General features: G+C 45.3%; 1 long non-coding RNA gene across 3 annotated transcripts in view; it reads right to left on the reverse strand.

The window, feature by feature from the left end:
• LOC135065396 (uncharacterized) overlaps positions 1 to 21512 on the reverse strand; it is a 66362-nt gene extending 44850 nt beyond the window's left edge. For 2 of the 3 annotated variants that reach the window (XR_010251683.1, XR_010251696.1), the window contains exons 1-2: positions 21413 to 21512; positions 19268 to 19447 (exon numbers count right to left, since the gene is read on the reverse strand). This is a non-coding gene — a long non-coding RNA (uncharacterized LOC135065396). Of the gene's footprint in view, positions 1 to 19267; positions 19448 to 20961; positions 21218 to 21412 lie in introns of those variants that run through there. The other variant, XR_010251690.1, reaches the window with a different exon arrangement.
• Positions 21513 to 21871: the final 359 nt, after the last annotated feature.

Genomic DNA, 21871 nt, shown 5'->3' on the forward strand with positions numbered 1-21871 from the left:
AGTGTTCTTTTAATAAATAATTCCTCTGATAACTCTTTGTAATGTGCCTTTACATATTTGAAGATATTAATAATGTCTCCTCTAAGACGCCTCTTTTCCAGTGTATACATATTCAACCTAGTAAGCCTTTCCTCGTAATCCAGTCCCTCTAGCTCTTTAATCAATTTAGTAGCTCGTCTTTGAACCCTTTCGAGTTCACTGATATCTTTTTTATACAGTGGTGCCCAAAACGGAACACAATATTCCAGGTGCGTACGTACCAATGATTTATACAGCTGCAGGATTACATCCTCGTCCCTTGTCTCAATTCCCCGTTTTATGCACGCTAGCACCATACTTGCCTTCTTTACTGCGCTTTGACATTGTGTACGGTTATTAAGCCTATTATCAATGAGTACTCCCAAATCTTTTTCCAATACTGTTACCTCTAGACTTTCCCCATTTAATATGTAGGATGCAAGTTTGTTTTTAGTCCTGAAATGCATAACCTTGCATTTTTCTGTATTGAACCTCATTCTCCATTTAGACGCCCACGTTTCAAGTTTAGATAAATCATTCTGCAGAGACTCCACATCTATTTCCGAATTAATTGCCCTACACAGTTTAGTATCATCTGCAAAGATTGACACTGTGCTTTCCAGGCCTATTTCTAGGTCATTGATAAATATGTTGAACAGAAGTGGCCCGAGTACAGACCCTTGTGGTATTCCGCTGACTACTGGGGTCCAGCTTGAGGACCTCCCATTGACCACTACTCGCTGTACCCTGTTATCCAGCCAGTTACTTATCCATGTACAAACAGTTTTTCCTAGGCCAAGCTCCTTTAATTTGATGATCAGTCTCCTGTGAGGCACTGTATCGAAGGCTTCTGCAAAATCTAAGTAGACCACATCCACTGCCTTTACCTGGTCGAGATTATTGCTCACTTCTTCGTAGAAGCTAATTAAGTTAGTTTGAAATGATCTGTCCCTCACAAACCCATGCTGGTTCTTGGTAATAATCTTAGCGGTCTGTAGATACTCCTGTATGCTATACCTTAGAATTCCTTCCAATATTTTCCCCACTATAGATGTCAAACTAACCGGTCTGCAGTTACCCGGATGATTTTTGGATCCCTTTTTAAATAATGGCACTACCTCAGATATGCGCCAATCCTTCGGTACCATGCCTGATCTAATTGAACTATTGAAAATCAATTTATAGGGGTCTTGCTAGTTCTGACCTAAGCTCCATAAGAACCCTCAGGTGAAGTCCATCAGGACCAGGTGATTTATTAACCTTAATTTTGCTTAGTTTCTCCCAGACTACTTCTTCACTTAAACAAGTATATAACCACAAATCATTACTGTCACTATTGTTATGCACTCCTCCCACCATCAGTTCTTCTCTGGTGAACACTGATGAAAAAAATTTGTTCAGTATTTCCGCTTTTATTTCGTCATCATTTATCAATACCCCAAATTCATCTTTTATTGGACCTATGTTCTCCTTTTTTAACCTTTTACTGTTTATGTATTTTAAAAACTTTTTAGGGTTGGTTTTACTCTCTATAGCGATTTGCTTTTCATTTTCCATTTTAGCTGCTCTTATTGCTTTTTTGCTGCATTCCTTGTAATACTTGAATGACTTCTCCTTTCCATTAGATTTAAAGGCATTGAAAGCATGCTTCTTGTTATTTATTTCTGATTTGACCTTCTTGTTAAGCCACATCGGTTTGAGTTTAGTACTCCTGCGTTTACTGCCCATGGGAATAAATTTGTGAATATTGCTATCTAGCAACCCTTTTAAAGCATCCCACATTTCCGAAGTGTTCTTGTTATGAAACAAAACTTCCCACTCAATGTCGTTAAGTGCACATCTCAGCATACTGAAATTAGCCTTCCTAAAAGTTAAATGTTTTGGTTGAAACCTTTATAGCTATATTTCCTGAAACTGATATTGAATGTGATCATATAGTGATCACTGTTACCCAAAGTCTCCCTAACTTTAGTGTTTGATATAATGTCCACATTATTAGTAATTACTAGATCCAGAGCAGTTTTACCCCTAGTTGGGTCCTCGAATGAGACAAGTAGTGATCCTTTAACATATTTAAGAACCTGTTGCCCCTCGCTTTAACACCTGAATCATTACTCCAATTTATATCAGGATAATTAAAATCCCCAATCACTAGGATGTCCCCCAATCCCGCAGCCCTTTCGATTTGCTGCAAGAGACGTTCTTCTTCATGTATGCTAATATCCGGCTGTTTGTAGCACGTGCTTATGGCTAGTTTTTTTGCATCAATACCCCCACTTGAGCTTTCTACCCATAGTGACTCCACATTATCGCCATTCCCCTCATAAACAACCTCCTTTAAGTATGGATTAAGAGATGGTTTAACATAAAGACATACACCTCCTCCTCTTTTGCTTGCCCTGTCCCTCCTGAAAAGAGAATACCACTCCAAGTTAGCAACCCAGTCGTGAGAGTCATCCCACCATATTCCTTAATACCTATAATGTCATACTCAGCCTTTGATGCTAACAATTCCAATTCCCCCATTTTACCTGCTAGAATTCTTGCATTTGCAAGCATACATTTTAGTTTAGCGGTTCCATTGTCCATTTGTTTTTTTAAAGCTAACCTATCATGGTTTACTAGTGCGTCCCTAGAGTTACTCTTACTGACTGTCCTTCTCGCTCCCTCTCCACCCCCACATCCACCATACTTAATACTGCCCACCTTACTCTTCTCTTTGATCAACCCAATGTTTCTGTCTAAATTCTCCGCCCTGACATAAGTATGCTTATGCTTATTATAAGTACGCCCTTATGCTTCATACATCATTTCTATATGCTGTAATGATGACACTAGATTGTTGTTAGTTAATGTTTTGGCAATACCTTCGTTAATACCATTTTTAGAACTCATGTAAATACCCTTGCCCTTGACGGCTGCTCTTTCCCTCCCCCCATCTCCACCCCCCATTTAACTCACTACCACCATCCCTACTATTCTCACTGCATGACCCATAGTTTCTAGCTAAACCCTCCCCCCAGGTTCCTAGTTTAAAAGCTCCTCCAAACTACTAACCATCCTTTCCCCCAGCACCGCAGCCCCCACCTCATTCAGGTGCAGTCCATTGTGACAAAAAAGATGGCACCTGACTGAGAAGTCCGCCCAGTGTTCCAGGAACATAAACCCCTCTTTCCTTCACCAGTCTCTAAGCCACACATTTACCTCCCTGATCTCCCTCTGGCTCCCTGGGATAGCGCGTGACACTGGTAATATTTCAAAGAATATTACCTTAGATGTCCTTTTTTTTAGTTTCGGGCCTAAGTCCCTATAATCTTTCTTAAAGACATCCCACCTACCACTAACTTTGTCGTTGGTGCCAATGTGCACCAAGACCGCCGGGTCATTCCCAGCCCCTCCCAACAATCTATCTAACCAGTCCAGTCAATTTTATGTGGATGCTGGTTCTAGTCTGGTTGATTTAAAATAGATGCAGTCGATTTTTAGTAAATATACCCCTCGACATACCTGAAGGCCTATAAAAGGCTACTTTTAGGTCCTGTCACTCTAACTCCTGGTGGGGAAAACAGATATTGGTGATCCTCAAATTGTTTTTAGCACTTAACACTTGGCATCAGTAGATTTACCACAAACATATTGGGTCTATAATCCCTGATGTTTTAGATTTTACAGATTGGAAAGAGCCTGTGGCCATGAGATGTACAAAATAATTGATGCAAAGGGCTAATGCAGTGTGGTGACATAGTGATTAGCACTACTGTCTCACATCACTGAGGTTCTGTCAGATCAGGGTTAGTATGTATTCCCAGACTGTGCTAGAAACCATGCAAGGACTAGCTGTGCTTGATGCCTGGGTGGGATCAGCGGTGCTAGATGCTGGGTTGGGACCAGCTGAGCTGGATGCCGAGCTGGAACCGGCTGTGCCGAATATCGTACTGGGACCAGTACAATATGGAAGCAGCTGTGCTGAATATCGTACTGGCTGGATACCAGGATGGGACAGACTGAGCTGGATGCAAGGCTCGGATCAGCTGTGCTGGATAATGGAGTTGGACTGGCTGAGTTGTATACTGGACTGGGGCCGAGAATGCTGGATCAGAAACAGTGTTAGGACACTGTGGAGCACAATCTAGTCACACTCTTCAGGCAGGTAGCGACATTGTAGTGGCAATCAGCCAGCCACCAAGCAAGTCCTTTTATATATGCCACTGGTTGCTGATTGGCCGTTTGCTTTAGGTGCCCTGGAGAGTGTGTGCCATTGGTGGGGCAGTGATCAAGCACTTTGCACATGGAAGCACACTGAGACCGTACCCACAAGAGCCGCAGCCTGCAGTTTCACTATGCAGGTGCTCGCAGTGCTGGGGTGACAGACGGCAACCAGTGAACTGTGAACCGTCAGAAACCCAATCTAGTAAGCAATGCTAGTGTGCACTAGTGTGCATGTGTGTTTACACACTTGTATGTATGTAGGTAAATTTAGGCTGTAAGCTCCAATGGTGCAAGGACTTATATGAATAACCTATTCATTTAAGTCACTGCATAAATTGGTGGAACTATATAAATAAATAATAATAATCAATCATGTCTCATCCAATATAATAAAAGGCTAACACTGTTCCTCACCTCTGTGGGGGGAATTCAAGTGTTTTGCTCCCCAGCAGCAAAGAGATGGTGCCTAATGGAGCAATTCATGTGTTGCTCTGTCCAGGCGCACAATCGCCAGCGCTGACATTACTGTTATGTTGTTCTGTCATTTTCACAGGCTGGTAACTAGTATGCTTATAAAGATGGAGAAGGGTTGTGCAGTTGAAGTAAAACATTTGCATAAGATCCTTATCTGAAAGGGAGTTCAGGAGAATCAAGTGCTAAATTCATGGCCTTTTGGCTAAGATCAAGTGTAGATATCCATGTACACTGGTGCTCATGGCTGGATTTACCACATTGCTGTATAGACAACCGTCTAGAGCCTCTTCCCATCAGTAAAATATGTAAAAAGTTTTAATTTTAATTTACAGTTGCCATTTCCTCCTGCCTGCAGTTAGTCCACAGCTGCTGAACAGCATCTGGGTGGGTGGGTGGGTGGGTGGGTGCATGGGGTGCGAGGGAATCACCCATTGAAACAAGCTAACATTGCTGCTTTTAGGCGAGGGGGTCGTGGTGTGGGTGTGGACAAAGACACCAGTGCTGATGGGGAGTTGGGGACAGATGCAGTGATGCATTGTGCTCGTCACCTTTAGCTCTGCCCCCAACATGGAGGGACAGTGGATGATGACAGGGCCCCTCCATTCAAGACCATCAGCTGGCCTCACACTACAGTAAGTAACCTGTGCTCCTCCTCCCCTCTATCCCGGGTTGGGTATGAAATCTCGACAATCAAAAGCCAGACAAGGGGCGGTAAGTAGTCTAACCCTTCTCCTACCCTACCCTTTACCCTCCCTTAAAGGTGCCTAACCCTAACACCCCCGGGTGGCACCTAAACCTAACCCGTCCTCCCCACACCCTAATCCTAACCCTGCAGCCTAACCCCCACCCACCCCCTGGTGGTGCCTAACCCTACACACCTACCCTGCACCCTAAACTTATTTCCATCTGCCCCCCCTGCGCAACATAACCCTAAGTCCCCTGGGGGTCACCTAAACCTAACCCCACCATCTCCAGGATAGTACTTACCCACCCCGCTGTCTGGACAATCGGGATCCCAACGGTCAGGATTCCGCTATCAGTGTTCTGGGTTCTTTCGGGATTCCAGTGTCGGCATTCTGTTGTGTGTCAGGATTCTGACACCGGTGTGTCGTGCGCCGAAAACACGATTGTTGAAATTGTAAATTATCCCCACTACTTAGGGAACAACTATGGAAAAATTTCCATGGTTCACTGTGGTACGAAACATTCCCAAGACCCCAATTACTATTGATACTACTGCCGCTCTCGGTGGCTGTGTTACGCAGGTCCGAGTCTAGTCATCTTCTGTGTTTATTAATACAGGTTGAGTATCCCTTATCCAAAATGCTTGGGACCGGAGGTATTTTGGATATGGGATTTTTCCGTATTTTGGAATAATTGCATACCATAATGAGATATCATGGCGATGGGACCCAAGTCTAAGCACAGAATGCATTTATGTTTCATATACACCTTATACACAAAGCTTGAAGGTCATTTTAGCCAATATTTTTTATAACTTTGTGCATTAAACAAAGTGTGTCTACATTCACACAAATCATTTATTTTTCATATACAACTTATACACACAGCCTGCAGGTCATTTAATAAAATATTTTTAATAACTTTGTGTATTAAACAAAGTTTGTGTACATTGAGCCATCAGAAAACAAAGGTTTCACTATCTCAGTCTCACTCAAAAAAGTCCGTATTTCGGAATATTCCGTATTTCGGAATATTTGGATATGGGATACTCAACCTGTACGTGGATACTGCTTAGAGGTTAGAGTTAGGGTTTAGGTCAGGCAATAGGGATAGGGTTAGGCTGTTGGGGGGAGGATGGTTAGGGTTAAAAATTAAAATACCAGAATACATTGGTATTTTGAACATTGGGATGCTGCTGTCTGCATTCGGGATCCTGTGCTCTGGGACAGCATATATTATCATATTTTTTATGGTACTGTAATGTGCACATATAACGTTTACAGATGTAGCCATACGCAACGCGGCATTCTGCCGCCCATAGAAATTGCGTGCGAGAGTGTATGCATGCGCACATCTCATTCACGGGCACACTAGTTGTGTCATCCATGCTGTGATGTGTACACATCGGCAGCATGGATGAGTGTGGCTACATCTATATACAGTATACATGTGGTTGTGACTTACAGCACATAAATTAGTTTTGTCGCTTGATAGAAGTTTTCTATATTTGCTATGTTTGTTTGCACATACTGTAAGTGATGGGAATAAGTGAGGAAGTGCAGGTATAAGTATTTACATCCTTTTCATTTATAGTATGAATTTTCCATTTGGCTAAAACAAGGCTGCCCGTGTCACCTTCAAACTAAGGTCAGACTCAGCGCTATTTGAGAAATTAATAATCTTTTTCTTTCTTTTTTTGCCAGTAATATCTCTTTATTTGGAATATTGGTATAACAGATAGCAACCACAATAAAGCCTGTTACAAATACAATATATGATGTAATACTGTTACATGCCAAAATGGTATACTGTAGAATGTGTTGTGTATACCACTATGAAAACTATATATCAACATATGAAATATTAACTGGGCGCAGTTTATTTATTGTGTCCCTATGGATAAACAGATCATTCATGTGAATGCTACACATGTATAATACACCTATAACAGTTATGTGGGTTGACATTGACTACATTCATCATGTAGACATTTTAGAATGTTGGCATATCATCCCTTGCTTGCTACCTGCTCCTGGTGGCTAAAGCCGCTCCAGTGGCATCTACAGTGTACCTGCAGACATGTTACCCTCACTTCTGGCACAGACCACTGATCTTCCGGCATCCGGGTAAGTATTTCCCCATTATCTCTAACCCTATTCCCTAACCAGTGTTGGACTGGGGCATTAAGGGCCCACCGTGAAATGCAGTGTAAGGGGCCCAATGCTTAGGGGTGTGACCAGTACCCAGTACCCAGAGGGTAGATATAGAAAAATAAGATTTTAAACCTACCGGTAAATCTTTTTCTCGTAGTCCGTAGAGGATGCTGGGGACTCCGTAAGGACCATGGGGAATAGACGGGCTCCGCAGGAGACATGGGCACTTTAAGAAAGACTTTAGATCTGGTGTGCACTGGCTCCTCCCTCTATGCCCCTCCTCCAGACCTCAGTTAGAGAAACTGTGCCCAGAGGAGACGGACAGTACGAGGAAAGGATTTTTGTTAATCCAAGGGCAAGATTCATACCAGCCACACCAATCACACCGTATAACTTGTGATATACTATCCAGTTAACAGTATGAAAATGACATAGCATCAGTCCAAGACCGATGAGACTATAACATAACCCTTATTTAAGCAATAACTATATACAAGTCTTGCAGAAGTAGTCCGCACTTGGGACGGGCGCCCAGCATCCTCTACGGACTACGAGAAAAAGATTTACCGGTAGGTTTAAAATCTTATTTTATCTTACGTCCTAGAGGATGCTGGGGACTCCGTAAGGACCGTGGGGATTATACCAAAGCTCCCAAACGGGCGGGAGAGTGCGGATGACTCGGCAGCACCGATTGAGCAAACAGGAGGTCCTCCTCAGCCAGGGTATCAAACTTATAGAACTTGTAAAGGAGTTTGAACCCGACCAAGTAGTAGCTCGGCACAGCTGTAGCGCCGAGACCCCTCTGGCAGCCGCCCAAGAAGAGCCCACCTTCCTAGTGGAATGGGCCTTGACCGATTTAGGTAACGGCAATCCCGCCGTAGAATGCGCCTGCTGAATCGTGTTACAGATCCAGCGAGCAATAGTCTACTTTGAAGCAGGGGCACCAATCTTGTTGGTTGCATACATGACAAACAATGCTTCTGTTTTTCTGACTGTAGCCGATCTGGCCACGTAAATTTTCAAAGCCCTGACCACATCAAGGGACTTGGGATCCTCCAAGTCCCGCGTAGCCACAGGCACCACAATAGTTCATATGAAAAAATGAAACCACTTTTGGCAGGAATTGAGGACGGGTCCGCAATTCCACTCTATCCATATGGAAAACCAGATAGGGGCTTTTATGTGATAAAGCCGCTAATTCCGACACTCGCCTAGCCGAAGCCAAGGCTAATAACATGACCACCTTCTAGAAAGAGAAAAGAAGACTCTATCTTGGGGGCACTCTTTGAAATATAAATAGGGCCAGATATACCCTTAGGTATCATTAAAATATAATATAATATTGTACCTTTAAAATTAATAGGAATTTGAAAAGGAAAAATATATAAACACACACACAGGTTTATTCATATACACCTTGGGATCACTTGTCTATCACAAGGAGTTCAAAGAACACTGATTGCTCACTATGGAGCTTATTGGTTCAGAGAACACTGATTGCTCACCGAGGAGCTTGTTTTAATTATTTTTATTCAGATTTTTTTATAACCAATTATGATCTCTCACTGTTTAAACAACCATATCATGAATAGGTATTGATTTACCGAACGTCAGCTCCTATATTCTCAAACACATGTATAATTATAAAAATTCAAAATTTGCCCAAATGGTATATACACAGTGTTGAGAGAAGCAGAATGCCCATCATATTTATATGGTATCTTATGCGCTCATTAGTAGCCCGACATAAATAGTTGGTATAGAGAGAAAAAAGGAAAGAGTAAAAAAGATGATCAGTATGCCATGGTACATTGCTTCTACTGTCTCACCGTCATGAGCTCAAGGTTTTTGTTAGCTCAGCGGCCGGTGGATGAGAGGGCAGCGACCTTGAAATTTCTGACCAGAAAGAGGATAAGTGGCCGTACTGCTTTCCCTGTTAGAGCGGATGGAATGTCTCGATATCCTAGGACATTGCAGGACACTGCACCGCAATCCAGGGATGAGTGTTAACCGAAATTGAGTACAATTCCTGCCTGTTTAATTTTCAGGTAATTGCAGGGAGATGATAGGGAGTGGTTCAATGTTAAACCAGTGCCGTGCACATTCTCACATAGAAATGCATTTATCAAAAAAGCCGTTCTCCACACAGGCTATTAGCAAAGTACTTTCCCAAATTTATTTTCAGGTATACTTTATCGGTATACTAATATTGTTAGGCTCACTTAACATAATTCATTATTTTCTCTAACATTTGACCATAGGTCACTGAACAATATGTGTTGGGCTAAAAGGTAGCAGCAAACCCAGCTAGAATGAAAAGTTTTTATGACCGCAAACCCAGTCCAGCCGCTGAGATCTCTTTTCGTCATGTACTCTGGTCACTAGGACCGGTGCAGCGGACGGCAAATATGAAAACAGCAGCGCTTCGGGTATTACTGGCCGGAAAAAAGATTAGTAGCTGTGCTGCTTTCCACGTTAGAGCGGTTGCAGCGCCTTGATATCATAGGACAGAGCAAGGACGCTGCACCACAATCCGTGGATGAGAGCTAGTGCAGTGAAGTGAGCAAGCCTACGGGTGAAAACGCGTTTTGGCACGGCTGGAATCAGCATGGCAATGTCGCCTTGTGAAAGTTAGAATCACTGGTCCTACAACCAACATACGCTGCTCCGTCCAGAAGTCCTGCTGCCTTTAGAACGGTAATCTTCCTATTTTCAGCTAGCTCTCATCCACGGATTGTGGTGCAGCGTCCTTGCTGCTGTTTTCATATTTGCCGTCCGCTGCACCGGTCCTAGTGACCAGAGTACATGACGAAAAGAGATCTCAGCGGCTGGACTGGGTTTGCGGTCATAAAAACTTTTCATTCTAGCTGGGTTTGCTGCTACCTTTTAGCCCAACACATATTGTTCAGTGACCTATGGTCAAATGTTAGAGAAAATAATGAATTATGTTAAGTGAGCCTAACAATATTAGTATACCGATAAAGTATACCTGAAAATAAATTTGGGAAAGTACTTTGCTAATAGCCTGTGTGGAGAACGGCTTTTTTGAATAAATGCATTTCTATGTGAGAATGTGCACGGCACTGGTTTAACATTGAACCACTCCCTATCATCTCCCTGCAATTACCTGAAAATTAAACAGGCAGGAATTGTACTCAATTTTGGTTAACACTCATCCCTGGATTGCGGTGCAGTGTCCTGCAATGTCCTAGGATATCGAGACATTCCATCCGCTCTAACAGGGAAAGCAGTACGGCCACTTATCCTCTTTCTGGTCAGAAATTTCAAGGTCGCTGCCCTCTCATCCACCGGCCGCTGAGCTAACAAAAACCTTGAGCTGATGACGGTGAGACAGTAGAAGCAATGTACCATGGCATACTGATCATCTTTTTTACTCTTTCCTTTTTTCTCTCTATACCAACTATTTATGTCGGGCTACTAATGAGCGCATAAGATACCATATAAATATGATGGGCATTCTGCTTCTCTCAACACTGTGTATATACCATTTGGGCAAATTTTGAATTTTTATAATTTTACATGTGTTTGAGAATATAGGAGCTGACGTTCGGTAAATCAATACCTATTCATGATATGGTTGTTTAAACAGTGAGAGATCATAATTGGTTATAAAAAAATCTGAATAAAAATAATTAAAACAAGCTCCTCGGTGAGCAATCAGTGTTCTCTGAACCAATAAGCTCCATAGTGAGCAATCAGTGTTCTTTGAACTCCTTGTGATAGACAAGTGATCCCAAGGTGTATATGAATAAACCTGTGTGTGTGTTTATATATTTTTCCTTTTCAAATTCCTATTAATTTTAAAGGTACAATTAAAGGTTATATTTTAATGATACCTAAGGGTATATCTGGCCCTATTTATATTTCAAAGAGTGCCCCCAAGATAGAGTCTTCTTTTCTCTTTCTAGAATATTTGGTTTTCTGACTCTGGGGAGCAACACCAACCCTGTATTATGGTGAATCTACCCGAGTAATCATAGGTATTTGGTTTTCTTTAAAGAATTAACCCCCCTCGTGTGTTCATTTTGTGTGTAACTGTGTCATCCAGGCACAAACAAGGGGGTATCTTGTTGCGGATCATCACAAATGTTTCTTCCAACATGACCACCTTCCAAGTGAGATTTTTCAACTCCACCGTTTTAAGTGGTTCAAACCAGTGTGACTTAATGAAACTTAACACCACGTTAAGGTCCCAAGGCGTCACCGGAGGTACAAAAGGAGGCTGAATATGCAGTACTCCCTTCACAAAAGTTTGTACTTCAGGGAGAGAGGCCAATTCCTTTTGAAAGAAAATGGATAAGGCCGAAATCTGAACCTTAATAGATCATAATTTTAGGCCGAAATTCACTCCAGTTTGCAGGAAGTGAAGGAAACGGCCCAGATGGAATTCTTCCGTAGGAGCATTCCTGGCCTCACACCAAGATATACGGTGATAATGTTTAGATGTCATGTCCTTCCTAGCCATTATTAGCGTAGGAATTACCTCATCCGTAATACCCTTATCCGCTAGGATCCGGCGTTCAAACGCCATGCCGTCCAACGCAGCCGCGGTAAGTCTTGGAATACACATGGCCCCTGTTGCAACCGGTCCTGTCTTAGAGGAAGAGGCCATGGATCTTCTGTGAGCATTTCCTGCAGATCCGGATACCAGGTCCTTCGTGGCCAATCTGGAACAATGAGGATTGTTCTCCCTCCTACCATTCTCAACACCTTGGGTATGAGAGGAAGAGGGGGAAATACATAGACCGACTGGAACACCCACGGTGTCACTGGGGCATCTACAGCTACTGCCTGAGGGTCTCTTGACCTGGTGCAATACCTCTGTAGCTTCTTGTTGAGGCGGGACGCCATCATGTCTATCTGTGGCAGTTCCCACTGACTTGCAATCTGTGCGAAGGCTTCCTAAAGAAGTCCTCTCTTGGATGCAGGTCGTGTTTGCTGAGGAAGTCTGCTTCTCAGTTGTCCACTCCCGGAATGAACTGCTGAAAATGCGCTTACATGATTTTCTGCCCAGCGGAGAATCCTAGTGGCTTTTGCCATTTCCACTCTGCTCTTTGTGCCGCCTTGGCGGTTTACATGAGCCAGTGCGGTGATGTTGTCTGACTGGATCAGAACCGGTAGGTCGCGAAGCAATGTTTCTGCTTGCCGAAGGGCGTTGTATATGGCCCTCAGCTCCAGGATGTTGATTTGAATACAAGTTTTTTGACTTGACCCAAAGACCTTGGAAGTTTCTTCCCTGTGTGACTGCTCACCCACCTCGGAGGCTCGCGTCCGTGGCTACCAGAATTCAGTCCTGGATGGCGAACCTGCAACCCTGCAGAAGGTGAGCACTCTGCAGCCACCATAGGAGAGACACCCCGGCCCTAGGGGACAGGGTGATTAACTGATGCATCTGTAGATGTGATCCGGACCACTTGTTACGTAGATCCCATTGGAAAGTCCTCGCATGGAACCTGCCGAAGGAAATGGCCCCCTAAGATGCCACCATCTTTCCCAGGACCCAAGTGCAGTGATGCACTGACACCTGTTTTGGCTTTAATAGGTTTTTTACCAGAGTCATTAGTTCCTGGGCCTTCTCTATCGGAAGATAAACCCATTTCTGGTCCGTATTCAGAATCATACCCAAGAAGGGCAGACAAGTCATAGGAACCAACTGTGACTTCGGGATATTGAGAATCCAGCCGAGTTGCTGTGACACCTTCAGCGAAAGTGACACGCTGTTCAACAACTGCTATTTTGATCTCGCCTTTATTAGGAGATCGTCCAAGTATGGGATAATTGTGACTCCTTGCTTGCGTAGGAGCACCATCATTTCCGCCAATTATCCTGAAATTGGTAATGACAATACTGTACCGTAATTCTCAGGTACGCCTGATCGGGTGGATAAATGGGAACATGAAGGTATGCAGCCTTTATGTCTAGATACACCATAAAATCCCTTCCCCCCTTCCAGGCTGGCGATGATCGCTTTGAGCGATTCCACCTTGAATTTGAACCTTTTCAAGTATAGGTTCAGAGATTTTAATTTTAAAATAGGTCTGACCGAACCGTCCAGTTTCGGGACTACAGCCAGGGTTGAGTAATATCCCCTTCCTTGTTGAAGGAGGGGAACCTTGAACACCACCTGTTGGAGATACAATGTGTGAATTGTATTTAATATTATCTCCCTTTCTGGGGGAGAAGCCGGTAGGGCCGATAAGGAAAACCGGCGAGGAGGCACCTCTTCGAATTCCAGCTTGTAACCCTGAGAAACAGTTTCTATTGCCCAGGGATCCACCTGTGAGTGAACTCAGATGTGGCTGAAGAGTCGAAGACGTGCTCCCACTGGGGCGGACTCCCTTAGCGGAGCCCCAGCGTCATGCGTGGATTTAGTAGAGGCCGGGGAGGACTTCTGTTCCTGGGAACTAGCTGTGCCCTGCGCCCTTACCTCTGGTAATAAAGGACGCTCCTCGTACTTTCTTGTTTTTCTGCGACCGAAAGGACTGCATTTGATGTCGTGCTTTCTTAGGCTGTGAGGGAATATAAGGCAAAAGATCAGATTTACCAGCTATAGCTGTGGAGACCAGGTCCGAGAGCCCTTCTCCACACAATTCCTCACCCTTGTAAGGTAAGACCTCCATATGCCTCTTTTAGTCGGCATCACCTGTCCATTGCATGTTCCACAGGACACGTCTAGCAGAAATCGACATAGCGTTGACTCTAGAACCCAGTAGACCAATGTCTCTTTGAGCATGTCTTATATATAAGACGGCATCTTTTATATATCCTAGGGTCAATTACATGGTATCCTTATCTAGGGTTTCAATCTCCGCTGATAAGGTATCTGTCCACGCTGCTACAGCGCTATAAACCCCTGCCGACACAATCGCCGGTCTGAGTAGTGTACCAGATTGTGTGTAAATGGACTTCAAAGTACTTTTCTGCATGCTATATGCAGGATCCCTGAGAGTAGCTGTATCTTGGTATGTCAGCGCTACCTTTTGGGTAAACGTGTCAACGCCTTGTCCACCCTAGGGTAGGATTCCCATCGTATCCTGGCCCTAGCAGGGAAAGGATACGCCATGAGAATTCTTTTGGGAAACTGCAGTTTCTTGTCTGGAGATTCCCGCTCTTTTTCACACAATTCATTTGGTTCATGAGAGGGGGGAAATGTTATCTCAGCTTTCTTCCCCTTAAACATGTGTACCCTCGTGTCAGGGACAGATGGGTCATCAGTGATATGCAAAACATCTTTTATTACAATAATCATATATTGAATACTTTTCTGCCAGTTTTGGCTGTAACTTTGATACCGACACGGAGTCTGACTCCAGTGTCGACTACGATGATGCAGTGTCTATTATTTTGGATAGTGGGCGTTTTGAGACTCTGAAGGTCCCTGCGACATAGGGACAGACATGGATAGATTCCCTGTCTGTTCTCTAATCTTTTGTGCAATAAATTTACCTCAGCACTTAATTCCACATATCCAGTCAGGTGTCGGCGTTGTCGACGGAGACACCACACACACACACAAACATTTGCTTCATCTCCTCCTTAGAAGAGCCTTTTACCTCAGACATGTCGACACACACGTACCGACACACCACACACTCAGGGAATCCTCTTATCTGAAGACAGTTCCCCCACAAGGCCCTTTGGAGAGACAGAGAGAGAGTATGCCAGCACACACCCAGCGCTAATACCCCAGGAAACACACAATGTGTTTACCCAGTAGCGCTGTAATACTATTAATTGCTGCCAATTATGTGCCCCCCCCCCACTCTTCTCTGAAACCCCCTTTCACCGTGGATAAGCAGGGGAGAGTCCGGGGAGCTTCCTCTCAGCTGTGCTGTGGAGAAAATGGCGCTGGTGAGTGCTGAGGGAGAAGCCCCACCCCCTTGGCGGCGGGCTTCTGTCACGCTTAAATATAATAAAAACTGGCGGGGCTCTTTATATATACAGTGCCTAGCTGTATATATATCTCTTTTGCCAGAAATGAGGTTTATATTGCTGCCCAGGGCGCCCCCCCTACGCCCTGCACCCTTACAGTGACTGCATTGTGTGAGGTGTGTGGGAGCAATGGCGCACAGCTGCACTGCTGTGCGTTACCTCAGTGAAGATCATGAAGTCTTCTGCCGCCTCTGAAGTCTTCTTTTCTTCTCATACTCACACGGCTTCTATCTTCTGGCTCTGTGAGGAGGACGGCGGCGTGGCTCCGGGATGAACTCCAGGGTGAGACCTGTGTTCTGACTCCCTCTGGAGCTAATGGTGTCCAGTAGCCTAAGAAGCAGAGCCTTGAAACTCACAGAAGTAGGTTTGCTTCTCTCCCCTCAGTCCCTTGATGCAGGAAGTCTGTTGCCAGCAGGCTCCCTGAAAATAAAAAACCTAACAAATATACTTTCTGTCAGGAAGCTCAGGAGAGCTCCCTGAAAAGCACCCAGTCTCCACTGGGCACAGTATCAAACTGTGGTCTGGAGGAGGGGCATAGAGGGAGGAGCCAGTGCACACCAGATCTAAAGTCTTTCTTAAAGTGCCCATGTCTCCTGCGGAGCCCATCTATTCCCCATGGTCCTTACGGAGTCCCCAGCATCCTCTAGGACGTAAGAGAAATACTGCTAGTGCATGCATGATAATGTACCAGAGTAGTAAGAGCATACTTACCTACTCTCCCGGAAGCTGCGGGAGGCTCCCGTTTCTTGGGGTAGCCCCCCGCACCCCGGAAGAGTGGGCAGGTCTCCCGCATCCTGCTCGCACCCTAGTGATGCGAGCAGGATAGGGAGATAACCTCCCGCGGGTCCGTCGGGTGGAGAAGGGGTTAAAATGACGCAAATCGCGTCAATTTAGCCCCGCCCCCTTCCAGCGGACCCGCAAATCGGGGCTTAGTGATGTCACAGTCCGACCCCGCCCCCGGAAGACAGTCACATGCAGCGTCTCTTCTCCGGGCTTCTCCCGGAGAGGAGACTTACAATGTAGGTAAGTATGAGTAATAGCAATGCACTGTAGAAAATACACCACAGTCCTGTGCAGTATAATGTAACATATGTATAATGCATAATTCAAGTGCACAGTCTGGAACCTGATCCTTAGAGGAGGGGTGGGCCCTCAGGGAGCAAAGCCCACTGGGGATTTCCCCTATACCCTTGTGGACCAGTCCAACCTGCCCCTAACCTTAAACCTTACTTCTTGAGCCTCTCACATACCCCCTCCCCCCGCAGCCAACCCTAACCTCAACTCTCAGCCTAACCCTAACACTCCCACCCACAGCCTAACCATAATGTGGCAATTCTGACAATTTCAACATTACTAGATGAGAATGTTGACATATTGCCTGTTGACATTTTAACAGTGTCAACATCCTAACTGTTGACTTCGCTATGTCAACATTATGAATGTCGAAATTACTGTTGACCTTTTGACTACTTGCCCAGTTATGCAGCACTGGCAAAGACGTTTACATTTTACACTTAAAAAAGAGAGAATTCAGTGAGATGCACGGGGTACAGAGTGTGTTTTATAGAGGGTATATAACACAGGAATTGCCTTTATTAAATCGTGTGAGCCACATTTAGAAACATAAAGCACAAGATATATGCTGAGGTGACAGAAAGCCAGCGCATGTCAGCATGACAACTTGCTGCAATAATCCCTCAGGTACAGAAAGGGTTACCAGGTGATGTGACTGATAGGAGCACAAATATCCTTGGTTCAAGCATAAAAAGGCAGATTTATCTGAAGCAGGAAGCACAGGCACACAAGTAGTGGAGACATCCATATTTATGAGGCTCTTTAATCTGTTAAGGTATTGTTCTTCTGAGTAAAGTTTATTCCCTATGAGGCAGGCAAGCCGTTCTCACTTTTCTAAGTAAAAGGAAATATGACTGAGCTGGTTTTCAATAATAGCGAAGCCTTTTAGTGTTGCATTGAATATGCTTAATGCTCACTAAAAAGCTTTAGCATTTAAATTATGCTATTTTGAAAGCTTTCTGGGGTCATAAACTACATTAACTCCGAGCAGTTCTACTGAAGATATCGGCGAAGTGAAAAGACACAGAAAATAGATCTATTTTACAATATTACTGTCTAGATTCTGTAATTTGCTCTTTTGTTTTTTTCTGGTCAGTGACTCTGAAAAATTGGCAATTTTTCTAACACTTAATGATGCGTTTTTAACAGTGGCAGAAAACGGTGTGCGTGCATTGCATATAAATACATACATGTTTGCACAGTTTATTGTCCTTCATGATTCAGAGGTGAACAGTGTTGTGGCCACTGGATGGGAGAAGATCAGTACTCGTAAGTTTGCAAATTCCAGTCCATTTACACAGTGGGCTAAAAACAAGGATTACTGATCCGTATGAAAAAATGGGTGTGCTAATGGACAATATGACAGCAGACAAATGACAAAATGATTCATGCACCAATTTGATCTGTAAGAGCTTCATCATCTGTTTCCTTTTAATTCCGTGTGAATGAAGCAGCAGAGTCCTGTGTTTGTGTAGGGGGGACGTTTTTTCTTTGCTGTGTATGGCAGTTGGATCATAAAGATAAAAGAAACATAAGTGCAGAAAAGTAAATAAGTCCTCTAGCACTAGCCTAGTATTAAAACATTTGGGGGAGATTTATCAAACCTTCTGAAGGGGACAAGTGGAGGTGTTGCCTATAGCAACCAATCAGATTCAAGCTATTGTCTTTTCTAGTACATTCTATAAAATGATAGCTAGAATTAGTTTACTTGCTATGTCCAACACCTCTACTTGTCCTCTGAAGAAGATTTACTAAATCTCCCCGAAAATTTTACACAAAGGACTCAAAAGCAGGTAGAGAATAGTGTCTACTGCATACCTCCCAACTGTCCTCATTTTAGCGGGACAGTCCCATATTTTGGGACTGTCTCGCTGTCACACCCATGGGCCACAGTGTCCCGTGGTGGGGGGTGGGGGCAGTTGGGAGGCTCCTGTCACTCACTGCCTTGCTTAGGAGAGCAGCGGTGAATAGACACTGTGCGCATGCACACAGCGTCTATTCATAGGAGACAGAGGTGCTGGGGGCATGCCAGCTGCTCACAGAGCGCTGGCCATGCCCCAACAGTGATGGAAAAACGGGTACGTGACTCATGATCGCAGCATTCCCGCGAAGCCATGCACCCTTTCCTTAGACCACGCCCCCTATTCAGGGGCGTACGACTTTGCCGTACTAAATGAGTCCCTTTTTTTTAGATCTCCCTATGTTTGTGAGGTATGCTACTGGAATCCCCAACACATCGACATTTGGTGCCTTATGCAGATAAGGACAGCAACCCAATATAAGTGCTCCTGTACTGAATATATATAAAGAAAAAGCATACATTTGCCTGTATGCAGCATCGTACTCCATCTTGCTGTGCGCCTATGTGTACATTTTGGTTTTATACTAGCCATTGTCATCACTGCAGTGCCGTAACTAGACATTTTAGTGCTGTGTGCAAGAAATAGCATCGGCGCCCCCCCCCCCCCCCCCCAATATTTAAAACAGGCGCGCGCCAAAACTATAGGGGCATGTCTTCTAGGGGAAGAGGTGTGACCACGAAGTAATACCAATTCATATTACGCTGCACAGTAGTCGCCAGTACTCAAATTACACCACACAGTAGCGCCACTTACACACTTTGCACCAGATAGAGTCCCATTTTACACATTACTCCAGGTAGAGAAATCTAAAATAACATTCTTGTTTCAAACATCACTCACCCCCCCAAGCTCTGTGACTGACGGCAGGTGGGGAAATGGTCACCGGAGGTCTGACTCCGGACTCACTGGGCTGCTGCTGCACTGTGAGCTGGAATGCCTCCTCCTCAAACCCCTGTCGTCATGTCTCTCCCAAGAGACGCTGCAGGGGGGCGGAGCATCAGATCCAGGAGAAAGGTGGCGCTGTTATACAGAGGGAGCGGGAAGGAATGAGAGAGTGTTATACAGTGGGTGAGACAAGGAAGAGAGTGTTATACGGAGGGAGCGTGGAGGAAGGAGAGAGTGTTATACAGAGAGAGAGAGGAGGAAGAAGAGAGTGTTATACAGAGGGAGAAAAGAGGAAGAAGAGGGTGTTATAAAGAGGGAGAGAAGACGAAGGAGAGAGAGTGTTATACAAAGAGAGAGACGAGGAAGAGTGTGTTATACGGAGGGAGCGCAGAGGAAGGAGAGAGTGTTATACGGAGGGTGCGCGGAGAGGGTGTTATACAGAGGGAGAGAGGAGGAAGGAGAGAGAGTGTTATACAGAGGGAGAGAAGAGGAAGGAGAGAGTGTTATACCGATGGAACGAGGAGGAAGGAGAGGGTGTTATACAGGGGGAGAGATACGATTGGGGAAGTGTTATACAGGGTAAGAGATAAGGTAGGGGAGAGTTATACAGGGGGAGAGATAAGGTGGGGGAGAGTGTTATATGGCGGGAGAGATTTTATGGGGAGAGTGTTATACAGGCGGAGAGATACGATAGGGGAGATTATACAGGGGGGAGATAAGATAGCGGAGAGTGTTATACAAGAAGGTGAGAGATAAGGTAGTGGATAGTGTTATATAGGGTGAGAGATAAGGCAGGGGAGTGTGTTATACAGGAGGAGAAAGAAGGTAGGGGTGAGTTACACAGGTGGAGAGATAAGGTAGGGGAGAGTGTTATACAGGGGGAGAGATAAGGTAGGGGAGAGTGTTATACAGGGGGAGAGATACGATAGGGGAGAGTGTTATACAGGAGGATAGATAAGGTAGGGGAGAGTTACACAGGGAGAGAGATAAGATAAGGGGAGAGTTACACAGGGTGAGAGATAAGATAGGGGGAGAGATAAGATAGGGGAGAGTTACACAAGGGGAGAGATAAGGTAGGGAGAGAGTTACACATGGGGAGAGATAAGGTAGGGGAAGTGTTACACAGGGGGAGAGATAAGGTAGGGCAGAGTTACACCGGGGAAAAGATAAGGTAGGGGGAGAGATAAGGTAGGGGAGAGTTACACAGGGGGAGAGATCAGATAGAGGGGAGAGATAAGATAGGGGGGAGAGTTACACAGGGGGAGAGATAAGGTAGGGGGAGAATTACACAGGGGGGGAGTTACACAGGGGGAGAGATAAGGTAGGGGGAGGGTTACACGTGGGGAGAGATAAGGTAGTGGGGAGAGTTACACACGGAGAGAGATAAGGTAGGGGAAGTGTTACACAGGGGGAGAGATAAGATAGGGGGTAGAGTTACACAGTGGGAGAGATAAGGTAGGAGGAGAGTTACACAGTGGGAGAGATAAGGTAGGGGGAGAGTTACACAGGGGGAGAGATACACAGGGGGAGAGATAAGGTAGAGGGGAGAGTGTTACACAGGGGGAGAGATAAGAAAGATAAGAGAGAGGAGGGAGTGTTAATCAGAGGTAGAGATGAAGGAGAGAGCTGGAAGAGAGTGACAGACTTACACACGTCCTGTCACCTCTGCTCCTCCAGAGTGTGGGCCTTCTGTCTGTAAGGGGCCCTACACACTCGGCGATGCGCCGCCGAGGAGCCCGACGGCCGATACGGCCGACGAGCAACCCGGCGGCGGGGGGGCAGTGACGGGGGGAGTGAAGTTTCTTCACTCCCCCCGTCACCCGGCTGCATTGAAGTGCAGGCAAATATGGACGAGATCGTCCATATTGGCCTGCATGCACAGCCGACGGGAGATCAGCGATGAACGAGCGCGGGGCCGCGCATCGTTCATCGCTGGAGTCTCCACACTGAAAGATATGAACGAGTTCTCGTTCATTTATGAACGAGATCGTTCATATCTTTCAGAATATCGGCATCTGTGTAGGGCCTATAACGTCTGCCTGAGCTTGGCTCCGCCCCCTGACAGCCAGAGAGCTCAGCTCCCAGCAGTGAGGGCTGTACCTCTGTCTCCTCTCCTGCAGTGCTGCGCTGTGGGGTCGGCAATAGTAAGAGCGCGGGGGCAGCATCACATGCTGGACCCACTGTGATTGAGTGATGAAACAGGAAATAAACTACAGTTTCCTGCAGCAAGGGCTGCTGGGAGCTGTAGTTTATTTCCTGTTTCTTCACTCGTGCGGAGCTGCGGTGCGGTGGGCGCCTCCTGGGTCCTGGTAGATTCATTCTTATTGAGCGGCCGTGCGGGTGGTGATGCCAGATGGTGCGCCTACAGGGGGAGAGATAAGGTAGGGGGGAGAATTACACAGGGGGGGAGTTACACAGGGGGAGAGATAAGGTAGGGGGAGGGTTACACGTGGGGAGAGATAAGGTAGTGGGGAGAGTTACACACGGAGAGAGATAAGGTAGGGGAAGTGTTACACAGGGGGAGAGATAAGATAGGGGGTAGAGTTACACAGTGGGAGA

This window comes from Pseudophryne corroboree, chromosome 1, assembly GCF_028390025.1.
Source record: "Pseudophryne corroboree isolate aPseCor3 chromosome 1, aPseCor3.hap2, whole genome shotgun sequence".
Lineage (NCBI taxonomy): Eukaryota > Metazoa > Chordata > Amphibia > Anura > Myobatrachidae > Pseudophryne > Pseudophryne corroboree.